Here is a 12,500-nt window from a genome sequence, read left to right on the forward strand (position 1 = left end):
GGGAAGGGGGAAGAAAAAGGAAGAGAGAGATGGTAGGGAGAGGCGGAGAAGGGAGAAAAGGGAAGGAAAAGAGGGGTTTAGGGAGCGGATGTGAGAGGCGAAAAGTGAGGAGGAGGAGGAAGGAAAAAGCAAGAGGAAAAGGGGAGGGAAGATATGGGAAGAAAACAAAACAAAAAAAAAAACGAAGGAGGAGAGAAAGGGAGAATGGAAGGGCAGGGAGAATGATGGAATGAAGGAGAGGGAAGCAGAGGGAGACGGGGAGAAGAAAGGGAAGTTAGAAGGGTATGGGAAGGGAATATGAATAAATAAAAAGAATAGAAGAAAAGGGACAAGAAAAGGAGAGGGATAGGAGAGGTAAGGAAGGGAGGAGGATTGGTAACTAACAGGAGTCCAGAAGCGGTCTCCCCCCCCCCCCCCTTCCTATCCCCGGCTAAACACAGGAATGATTCTAAACCGGGCGTTCCTCTTCTTAAAGACTTACATTCCTTTTGTCTCAGAGAGAGAGAGAGAGAAAGAGAGAAAGAGAGAGAGAGAGAGAGAGAGAGAGAGAGAGAGAGAGAGAGAGAGAGAGAGAGAGAGAGAGAGAGAGAGAGAGAGAGAGAAGAGAGAGAGAGACTTTAAGAGAGAAAAAAAGGGAAGATTCTTTTGGAAATATCTCGTTCAGAGGTTAGATCCAGTGAACAGCAGAATATACACGGGCAAACATAAATGTCCATAGAGCTATACATAAAAAAGACGAACACATGTGTAGGTATGATTATGTGTGCATGAGGTATGCAATACGTGCTTTAATTTGTCCACACACACACACACACACACACACACACACACACACACACACACACACACACATTTCCCCTGCTACGAACCCCCCCCCCCAACCCCCCCTCTTTTCAAACCTCCCCGGAAAGGCGGTTTACAAGGCCTCACCTGGCCGCTAATTAGGCATCACCACCTGGAAATTATCTGCTCACCACCTATTTGTTCTAAAAATGTTCCTTGTTCGTTTTTTTATGAAGGTCGGGGTCTGGGGTTAAGGAGGAGGACTGTAGGATAGCGAATAAAGGAAGAGGGAAGAGGACGAGGGATAAGGAGAAAATATGGAGAGGAGGAGAGGTGGAGGGGAAAGGGATAGGTGGATAGAAAGATGGAGAGAGATGGAGATATGGATAGATAGATATGTAGAAATGTGCTTAGACATATTGATAGATCTAGGGATGTATATAGGTGGATAGATATAGGGGTATGGATAGAGAAGATATAGAGGGATGGATAGAGAGGATATAGAGGGATGGATAAACAGAATAGACAGAGTTAGGGACATGGATAGATAGATAAGTGTATTAACAGATAATCTTAAGTAGGGATATAGACAGATAGATATATGAAAAGAATGACAGAAGGATAATATAATAAGGGTATGGATAGAAAGATTGGTTAATAGATGGATAGATTGCGCTAGGAGTACAGATTGATGTGCGTGTGTGTGTGTGTGTGTGTGTGTGTGTATGTGTGTGTGTGTGTGTGTGTGTGTGTGTGTGTGTGTGTGTGCATTTATATATATATCTACATATATATCTACATATATATACATCTACACACACACACACACACATATATATATATATATATATATATATATATACATACATATATATGTTTATATATAGATATGTATATATATACATATATATATATATATATATATATGTATACACACACATATATGTCTATATATACACATATATGTACACAAATTTATGTCTGTAAATATGTGTATACATATGTATATATATGTATATATACACACACGTACATATATATATATATATATATATATATATATATATATGTGTGTGTGTGTGTGTGTGTGTGTGTGTGTGTGTGTGTGTGTGTGCGTATGTGTGTGTGTATTATATGTATATCTAAATTATATGTATATATATACTTATAGATATATAAGCACATACAATACACACACGCACACACACACACACGCACACACACACACACACACACACACACACACACACACACACACACACATATATATATATATATGCATAAACACAATATATATATACATATATAAATATACATACTTACATATGAATATAACAATATAATGATATAACTTTCCAGTGTAATACATAATTTTCTAGACGACGATAATAATGATGATCATGATAATCATGATAATATTGATAATTATGATAATAATAATGATAAAAACAACAACAATAATAATGATAGAGATAATGATAACGATAATGACAATACATGGTGATGAAGGCAACTATATAACTACTATTTCTACTACTAGTACTACTAGAAATAATAATGATAATATTATATCAATTATTATTATTATTATTGTTGTTGTTGATTTTATTATCATCAGTATTACAAGTTGACCTAATGTTGAGAATACCAGTTTTGCTTTTGCGATTATTGATTGTCTCGTTACTGTTTCTGTTATCATCGTTAAAGCAGAGTCCCAGTTGCTATACATAGCTCTGTGGGATGGTAGTTCGCTCATTAGGAACTTTTGACTACAACGATATGTGTACAGTGGGGGATATAACATAATTTTGAAGATGCAGGGGAGTAGTGATCTGTGTTAAAGCCACAAGGAACAGTCGCAGCAAGAATTTGAGAACCCTGGTTGGGAGTTTGTCGTGAAAGATTTCAATGTATTGTTATACAAAGAAAAAGAAAAGAAAAAGTTTACGTGGATCTGTGACGAAGACCAGTTGTGCGGCCGAGGAGGTGGGGGCGATTTCCACTGCCCCTAGGCCCCCAAATAAGGCCTACATATGTACCTAAAAATATAAAGAGCCCTTCAAAGGACCGAGGACCCAAATGTCTAGTTAGGTCACTCACTGTAAAGAACATCAATAATTAAATTAATAATTAAGAAATGTAATATAATGATATGATTTGTTCATGGCATTTACAGTTATCACGGTATCAACAGACTTTCTGCTTGTGTGGTTGTGTCTGGCAATTGCATGAGAACGAAAGCCGGCAGGTGTATCGCTCAGGACCTAACGAAGTGCACTGGCCAGTACGAAGATAATCATTATTAAAAAGACACGTATTGCACATAAATTACCCGTTCCAGTTAGGCCACGAGGGAAATAGAAGCAAGAGAGATGTACCGCGGGGGAAATGGACCAGTATGAGTGTGCGTGTTTCACTGGAAACGCGATGCCTCTCTAGAAGCGTCGATGTGTTTGTATGCCTTTTGCATTGGCAATTCGCAGGTCATGGTCAAGGGGGGCTTAAACGGGCACGGCAACTGCCACAGATAGTGATAGTCGTAATCATTACGATGTTAATCCTAATGACAGTAAAGGGGATAATGTTTGTGTTATTGATAATAGTGATGATCATATCCTGATAACAAAGATGATAACGATGATAATAAGAATATTAACAATGATAAAAAAATAACGATGATGATAACCACGATGATGGTAATATAGTAATAATAACATATATATACATATACATATATATATATATATATATATATATATATATATATATATATATTCAATGGGAACATAAACCAAACAAACAACTGTATTGCAAAGGCCAACCCAATACGCCCTTCTTACCCCGAGCAGGAAACGACGCCCTCATTAATAAATGTCTCTCTATCGCTGGCTTCAGTTATCATTAAAACTCACGATTCGTAATAGATATTCCTCTAATGGCGTAATAGATATTCGTTATACTCGACACATCTGGCGTTCAAAACGAGCCCAGGAACCATTTGTTATGGTGCTCGGTTGGCGAAAATTGTCTCGATATCCGGATCCTCGAGTCGGCGAAGAAATCGTGGGTTGGGGATGATGGACCTGGCTTTGGAGGAGAGGGAGCTGGCGATGGGGCTCATACACACACACACACACGCATACGCACACACACACGCACACACGCACAGGCACAGGCACACGCACACGCACACGCACACACACAGACTTATATATTCTTACATATACTCCTGTAATCCTTCGTTTTCCTTCGTCCTACGTTTTTCTCTCCCCCTTATATGTCTTTCCTTCCATGTCACCCATCTCTCTTTCTCGCTGTCTTTCACCCAGTCTTTGTTTTCTTTTCTTCTTCTCTATCTCTGCTTAACCTCTCTTTCTGCCATTTTTTTTTCTCCATCTCTTTCGATCTATCTTTCACTCCTATTTTTATTTTATTCTCTCTCTGTCTCTCTCTCTCTCTCTCTCTCTTTCCCTCTCTCCCTCCCTTCCTCCCTCCCTCTCTCCCTTCCTCCCTCCCTCTCCCTCCCCTCCGCCCCCTCCACCCATCCCTCCCTCCCCCCTCTCCCCCCTCCCTCCCTCCCCCTCCCTCCCCCTCTCTCTCCCCCTGACAGAGAAGACAGACAGCTAACCTCAGGCAGTCACATTTTCTTCTCCTATCTCACACGCCATTGCTTCACGTCCAAGTAATTCTAATGATTAAACTCAACTCATCTTTTACTTCTCGCATCAACTCCTCTTTGGAATATATAACTAACGTCTGCTATCAATTTTATGTGTTAAAAAGTGCAACTCTCGAACTCTAGGTTTTAAGCCTGGGTAGTTTTAGTACCGGTACATTGAAGATGGATTGAACACTTGTGTGTGTGTGTGTGTGTGTATGTGTGTGTGTGTTTATGTACATGTAGGTATATATTTGTATGTGTATGTGTATATATACACCCATAACTACACACACACACACACACACACGTATGTATATATATGTAAATGTATATATATAGAAAGAGAGAGAGAGAGAGAGAGAGAGAGAGAGAGAGAGAGAGAGAGAGAGAGAGAGAGAGAGAGAGAGAGAGAGAAAGAGAGAGAAAGAGAGAGAAATAGATAGCTAGCTAATAGATAGAAATAGACACACACACCCGCGCCCGCGCGCACACACACACACACAAATATATATATGTATGTTTGTTTGTGTGTATATGTATATATACATATATTTACGTATATATGCATATGTATATATATCTGTGTATGCATCTGTATGTATAACAATAAGAATATATATATGTATATGTATATGCATTTGTATATATATTTATATGTGAATGTATATAGACACATAATACACACACACACACACACACACACACACACACACACACACACACACACACACACTCACACACACACACATATATATATATATATATATATATATATATATAAATATATATATAAATATATATATAAATATATATATTATATATATATATATATATATATATATATATATATATATATATATATATATATATATATATAAAGAGATAGAGTCTCACTTTCAATAAATCTCGTTTTTGCATTGTGGGTTTTTTATACCAAATGTTTTTCCTTTCACGACATTAAATCTACGTTGACATTATCCGATGAAACATTCCACATAAGGAGCAACTCTTCTCAGATTAAGTTGTAGTGCACGATTTCTCGCTTATTTATAGTTTGTACGAGCTGGTCATCCAACATTAATATTGGATTTAGGTGTGGCGATGGGGATGAAACTAATATGCAAACTGCAGAAGGAAAATGTGAAGTTCGGTCTTTTTTAATCTCGTAGTATTAAGTTTAAACACGTGGCAATTTAAAAGGGGTAAATCGTAACTGTCGGGAGATATATTCGACTGGTATTTTAGAACCAAACTTACACCAAATTATGTTACGTAGGTTTTTTATATTCTTTAAAAGTTTTCTCATGTATATAGCTTTCTTGTATTTAAACTATTTCTAAAAATCAAGCCTGAATAAAATTTTACATTCATACTGACGTTTTAAAGATGACTATCTTAAGCAAGGAAACTCTCTTTTAGGTGAAAAAAAAAAAAAAAAAAAAAAAAATCAACAGATAAAAACAGGACATGAAGAAAAATATTACTTGGTTCGACGAAATGATTAGAACTATTACAGGTGTTAGGATATTTGAAGTGTGTGTTCGTAGGCACATGTGAGTGTATGTTGTTTGTGTGTATGTGTGTGTAGGAGTGAACATATATGTCAAATATGTCACTATTATCATAGTTCAGTGTGTTCAGTAAGCCATTATTAATAGGAGGTGAATATTTATTATATAATATATTTATAAAGTAAAAGAATCGTTGCTCATACATAAGTTCAATGATTTTGTGTTTTGGCATATACTTAATTCATATCATGTGAAGACACTGCCTCGAATAAATGGCCTCAAAATTCGCCTGAATTCTTGAATTATTTGACAAGACGTGCTGGTGGGCGTGGCTTCCTCTTGTAGTCATTTGTGTGTAACATCTTATATTAAGTTCTCTTTATATCTATTCACACATTTATCTTATTTTTCTATTACCAGTTTCATATAATTATATCAATTACGTAATGCGAATATTACCTTCAGTCGTTCATAATGCACACATTACAGGATTTTATGGTCTAACTTTGACAACATATTAAAACATGAATTAAAACGGTGTGTCTGTGTGTTTTAAGAGGATGGAAATAACAAAAATATTGATGATGATAATAACAGTAACAAAAAAAAAATAATATAATAATTATATTATTATCATCATTATTGTTATTATTATTATTATTATTATTATTATTATTATTATTATTATCATTATTATTATTATCATTATTATTGCTAATAAGATAATAATAGTAATTATGATAATAACAATAATGATAACATCATTAAGGATCATAATGATAATGCTACAACTCCTAATGATGATATTAATGATATTAATAATGATAATGTAAATCATAAAAACTATAATGATTAAAATTGTGGTAATGAATATAATAATCATGATATGGATAATGATAATATTGTTAATAATAACCATAATGAAGATTATGATAACAATGATAACAATGATAGCATTGATTATGATGAAAATAATGATAATAATAATAATAATAATAATGATAATGATAATAATAATAACAATAATAATAACAATAATAATAAATATACAAATAGAAAAAATACTATTATTAGAAATAATAATAGTAGCAATAGAAGCAGTAGCAGCAGTAGCACTAGCAATAACAGATAATGATAATAATAACATTATGATATTGATAGTAGAAATTATAATAATACGGCCTCGCTGTCTAGATTCAGTGCCTCCTCGTGGCTACCTATGAAAACTATACACTTTGCAGTCCTAGGCTAAACTGTTGGGGATCTCGGAGTACCAGGGGGCCCTAGAGGTATGGATCATGGCCCACCAGCAAGTGGACATGCCCTGGCTCTGTATCAATGAATGGAAATGCTGGGGGGAGGGGTACTGCTCCTCTCACCCAGCGAGTGAGATGGCCTGTAGGTCCCATTGGGAGGGTGACTGCTAGGGCGCAGGATGGGAATGGTAGTTACTCGTCCTGTCTGTGCCCCGACAGCCGCCAACCCAGTGTGAGGTCTGTGGGGCAAAGCCTAAGGGAACCCCACAGGTGGACGTTGGAACCCACAACCTGCCGTCCTCCTGCATTTGGGGAAATCCTGAGACTTACGGGTATTCTGGTACAGTTTATTTTGGATTAATAACAAGCCTATATACGGGTACTGAAAGTGCTGTTATGTGTGGTGTGGGTCTGTCGAGCTTTTTCCCTGTTAACTCAGGAGTGAGAGGAGGCTCTGTCCTGGCACCAACACTTTTTAATACTTGCATGTACTGGATAATAAGCAGAACTACTATCTAAAGTCACAGTTGCAACACAAGGCAATATCAAGGTCATAAAACTTCACTTTGCTGAGTCTCTAGAATCTCTGGCGGCGGCTCTTGATGCATTCAGCAATGAGGCGAAGCCCTTGGGTCTAGAGTCTCTTGGACGAAGACCAAGGTCTAGGATCTTAGGGGCCTATTAGAGGAACCTGTTCAGTCAATGCATCTTATGGAGAAGACGCTGCAGTCACAATGAGCTTTACAGTCCTTGGTAGCGCAGGCCATGTCTCGGGTTGTCAGACCAAGAAGTCAGAAGACGGATTGGTCTGGCAGCAAGGGCCAAGTACTTCGTCAACAAGAGTATTTGGAGATGCTAGTACCTAATTCCTTGGAGTCATGTTGATTTTTATAACAGTCCTACGCCGGATCATGGGGTATAGTTGGCAGGACCATGTGGCTAACCGAAGACTGCATCGTGAGACCGGCATAGGACCTGTTACTTGTTTAACCCGGGACCGCCAACTCAGGCTATATGAGCACCTAGCTCGTTTCCCTCTGGACGACCCTGCCCGTTAGGTTATCTCTTCACGAGACAATCCTGAGTGGAGGTGGCCTAGGAAGTCGTGACTTGGGCAGCTCGACCAGACCTGCTGCGAGAAGGGCCGAGGACCTACCTGGAGGTTCGCCGTGAAAGACCGCCGTAGATGGAAGCGAGGGTTGAATGCGACTATGCGCCCCCGGCGGCGTTACCCCCACGGACTGATTGATAATAATAATAATGATATTTATAATGATAATAATAATAATAATAATGATAATAATAATAGTAATAATAATAATAAATATCAATGATAATAATAAAGCTAATAACAATGATGATGATATCAAAAATAATAATGATAATGATAAGAATGGAAGAAATAGTAATGTTAATGATTATAATAATGATTATGATGACGGTGATAATGATAATGATAATGATAATGATAATGATGATACTACTACTAATAAGGATAAATTAATAATAATGACAATAATAATGATAATAATACAATAATAACAATAAAGATAATAACAATAATGATGATAGTAAAATGTTTATGATAAAAATTATAGTAGTAACAACAACAACAACAATGATAATAATAATGATAATAATAATAATAATAACAATAATAGTAGTAATAAAAATGATAATAATAATAATAATAATAATGATAATAAGAGTAATAATGAAAATAACAAAAACAATAATGATAATAATGATAATAATAACGGTAAGACAACAATTATAATAACAATAATGATAATAAATATTGATAGTAAAAATAGTAATGGTAACAATAACAAAAATTATAGTAATAACAAATTTAATGATGGTAATAATAATAATAATAATAATAATAATAATAGCAATAATAATAATAATGATAATGATAATAATAATAATAATAATAATAATAATAATAATAGGAATAATAATAATAATGATAATGATAATAATAATAATAATAATAATAATAATAATAATAATAATTACAACTACAATAATAATAATAATAACAATAATAGTAATGATACTCATAATAATAATAATAATAATAATAATAATAATAATAATAATAATATTAATAATAATAATAGCACTAACAATGACCATAAAACAATTACAATAACTGTAAATAATGATGCTAATACATATACTAATACCAGTACCAATACTAATGCTAACAATAATAATAAGACACTATGAATGATAACAATATTGATCATGAGAGAACAACACAAATGAAACTAACAACAGTAACGATAATAGGTAATAACCATTAGTCTTTTTCCCAGAAAGCCGTCATTTGAGAGAAACTTACCTGGGAAAGGTAGGAGGAAGGGGGCGGAGCGAAAGACGCACGCTCCTCCCACCTCCGCCACCCGTGAAAGCGATGCTCCGCCCACGTCATGGTTTACGGAAGTTGGGGATTTTGGCAACGATGGATTTGATTATTTGTTTATTTGTCAATGTTATGGAGGGATATGTAGTTAGGTAGAGGGATGGATAGATGGGTGGATAGACTGGTGGACAGGTGGGTTAGGTATATAGACTGATGGGTGAATCGATAGACAGATGCAGATTGATGAACCGAAACCAGGCATTAGATTTAAACAGAAGGATTAAGGATTGATAAGAAACAAGAATGAAATGAAGACGAAAACAAAAAACTCGAAGGAACACACACACACACACACACACACACACACACACACACACACACACACACACACACACACACACACACACACACACACACACACACACACACACAAACACACACACGCACACACACACACACACCGGAAGTGAGCACCAGGAAGAGGAAGCCAGCAGAGGCGGTGAGTGTAACGTCAAGACAGCCAATATTAACCCTAACTAGCGTTCTCGTTAACCCGCACTTCCTATCGTGTTACGCTTTGATGTCGTTACGGTTTGTTACCACACCTTGTTACGTTACGTTATCAATTGATGCAGAGGCGAGCGGCTCGGCTCATTATAATGCTATCCATTTCGCTTTTTTTTTTTTTTTGAGTGGGTTACTGCATTTTATTTTTTTTTAAGATTTGCTGGAAGTATCATTACTTTCATTTTTATTTTATTATTTATTATTATTGTTATTCTTATTTGTTACTATTGTTATTATTATCATTATTATTATTATTATTTATTATCATTGTTATTATTATTATCATTATTATTATTATTATTATTATTATTATCATTATTATTATTATTATCATTATTTTTTATTACTATTACTATTTTTCATTTCTTTTTAAAAATATTATCTTTATCTATTTATTTTTTTGAGAATGGAATCTTCGAGTTGTGAAAATGTGAATGTATATGTTTATGACTACTTATGCGCTCACATACGCGCGCACATACATCTCGTGTGCTACCTGTCCACGTACGTATAATTTAGCACACACACATCCTTCTCACCCTAATCGTCTCCTCTCTCCCCCTTATCTATTTATCTCCTCCTCCTCTATTGCCATATTTACGCTTCCTCCTGGTCTACGCCGCCCATCCGTGTCTCTCACCGCGGGCGTTACCTATCGCGTGTAACCATCTCATAACACTTTGTCCTCGTTCGTTACAGGGCATTAGGTTATGACACCCCGAGGAGGAGGAGGAGGAGGAGGAGGAGGAGGAGGAGGAGGAGGAGGTTCCTGTGAAGACTCGCTCCTTGGAAGATGTTGCAGTCGGTGGTCGCCTGGCGTCGCTGGGGACTTGGTCGTCTCTTGTCTGGTTTTAGGAGGGAGAGGGGGAGGAGAAGGAGAGGGAAAGAGAGGGAGAGAGGGAGAGAGAGGGAGAGAGGGAGAGAGAGGGAGTGGGAGAGAGGGAGAGAGGGAGAGAGAGAGAGAGAGAGAGAGAGAGAGAGAGAGAGAGAGAGAGAGAGAGAGAGAGAGAGAGAGAGAGAGAGAGAGAGAGAGATAAAGGAAGAGAGAGAAGTAGATAGATAAATAGATGGATAGGTAGACTGATAGATATAGTAGGTATATATATATGTATATATATATAGAGAGAGAGAGAAAAAAAAAGAGAGAGAGAGAGATAAAGGAAGAGAGAGAAGTAGATAGATAAATAGATGGATAGGTAGACTGATAGATATAGTAGGTATATATATATGTATATATATATATATATATATATATATATATATATATAGAGAGAGAGAGAGAGAGAGAGAGAAAGAGAGAGAGAGAGATAAAGGAAGAGAGAGAAGTAGATAGATAAATAGATGGATAGGTAGACTGATAGATATAGTAGGTATATATATATGTATATATATATATATATATATATATATATATATATATAGAGAGAGAGAGAGAGAGAGAGAGAAAGAGAGAGAGAGAGATAAAGGAAGAGAGAGAAGTAGATAGATAAATAGATGGATAGGTAGACTGATAGATATAGTAGGTATATATATATGTATATATATATATATATATATATATATATATATATAGAGAGAGAGAGAGAGAGAGAGAGAGAGCGAGAGATAAAGAGTTGGAGAGGCTTAGTGCATATCATATACTCGACCTATACCAAAGTATCAATATTTACAGGCCAAGCCATAATAAATGGAAACGAAACAAAAAACATAAAACAAACAGCAAGGGAAAAAAAAAGAAGTAAACCAGACAGACAGCCAAGGTTACAAAGACAGACAGAAAGAGAGCGAGAGATAGAGAGACTGATAGAGAAAGCAAGAGACAGTGATATATGGAAATAGCCATTCCGAACTGCCCTCCATCTCCCGACCTCATAAACCATGAGTGAGCGATGGCGTTATGTTACGTGGATAATGAGTAACATTTGACCATTTGACGTGGCGAAGGCAGGCGGGTTTCTGACTTTTTATCTATTTGTCCATTCTTTTCTTAACTGTTTCTTATGTGTTTATTCATCTATCTGTTTATCTCCTTGTTTGGTCGTCTATTTACTTATGCATTCACTTTTTTTCACATATTTATAGAAAAATGAATATTATTTATATACTTAAATTATCAATTATTTCGTTTTCTATATTCTTATCTATCTGTTCATTTATTTAATGATCTATCAATTTATCTATGTACTCAACTATCAATCTATTTAGCTGATTATTTCTATATCAAAGAGACGATAGTTTTGCTAGTATTATTCCCATTGTTCTATCTGTTTTATGTCCATATAAATATCATTCATATTGTCGTTGCTATTATCCGCATTATTGGTATCATTGGAATCATTCTCCTTATCACT

This window comes from Penaeus chinensis, chromosome 31 (genome assembly GCF_019202785.1).
Source record: "Penaeus chinensis breed Huanghai No. 1 chromosome 31, ASM1920278v2, whole genome shotgun sequence".
In the NCBI taxonomy this organism is placed as follows: Eukaryota; Metazoa; Arthropoda; class Malacostraca; order Decapoda; family Penaeidae; genus Penaeus; species Penaeus chinensis.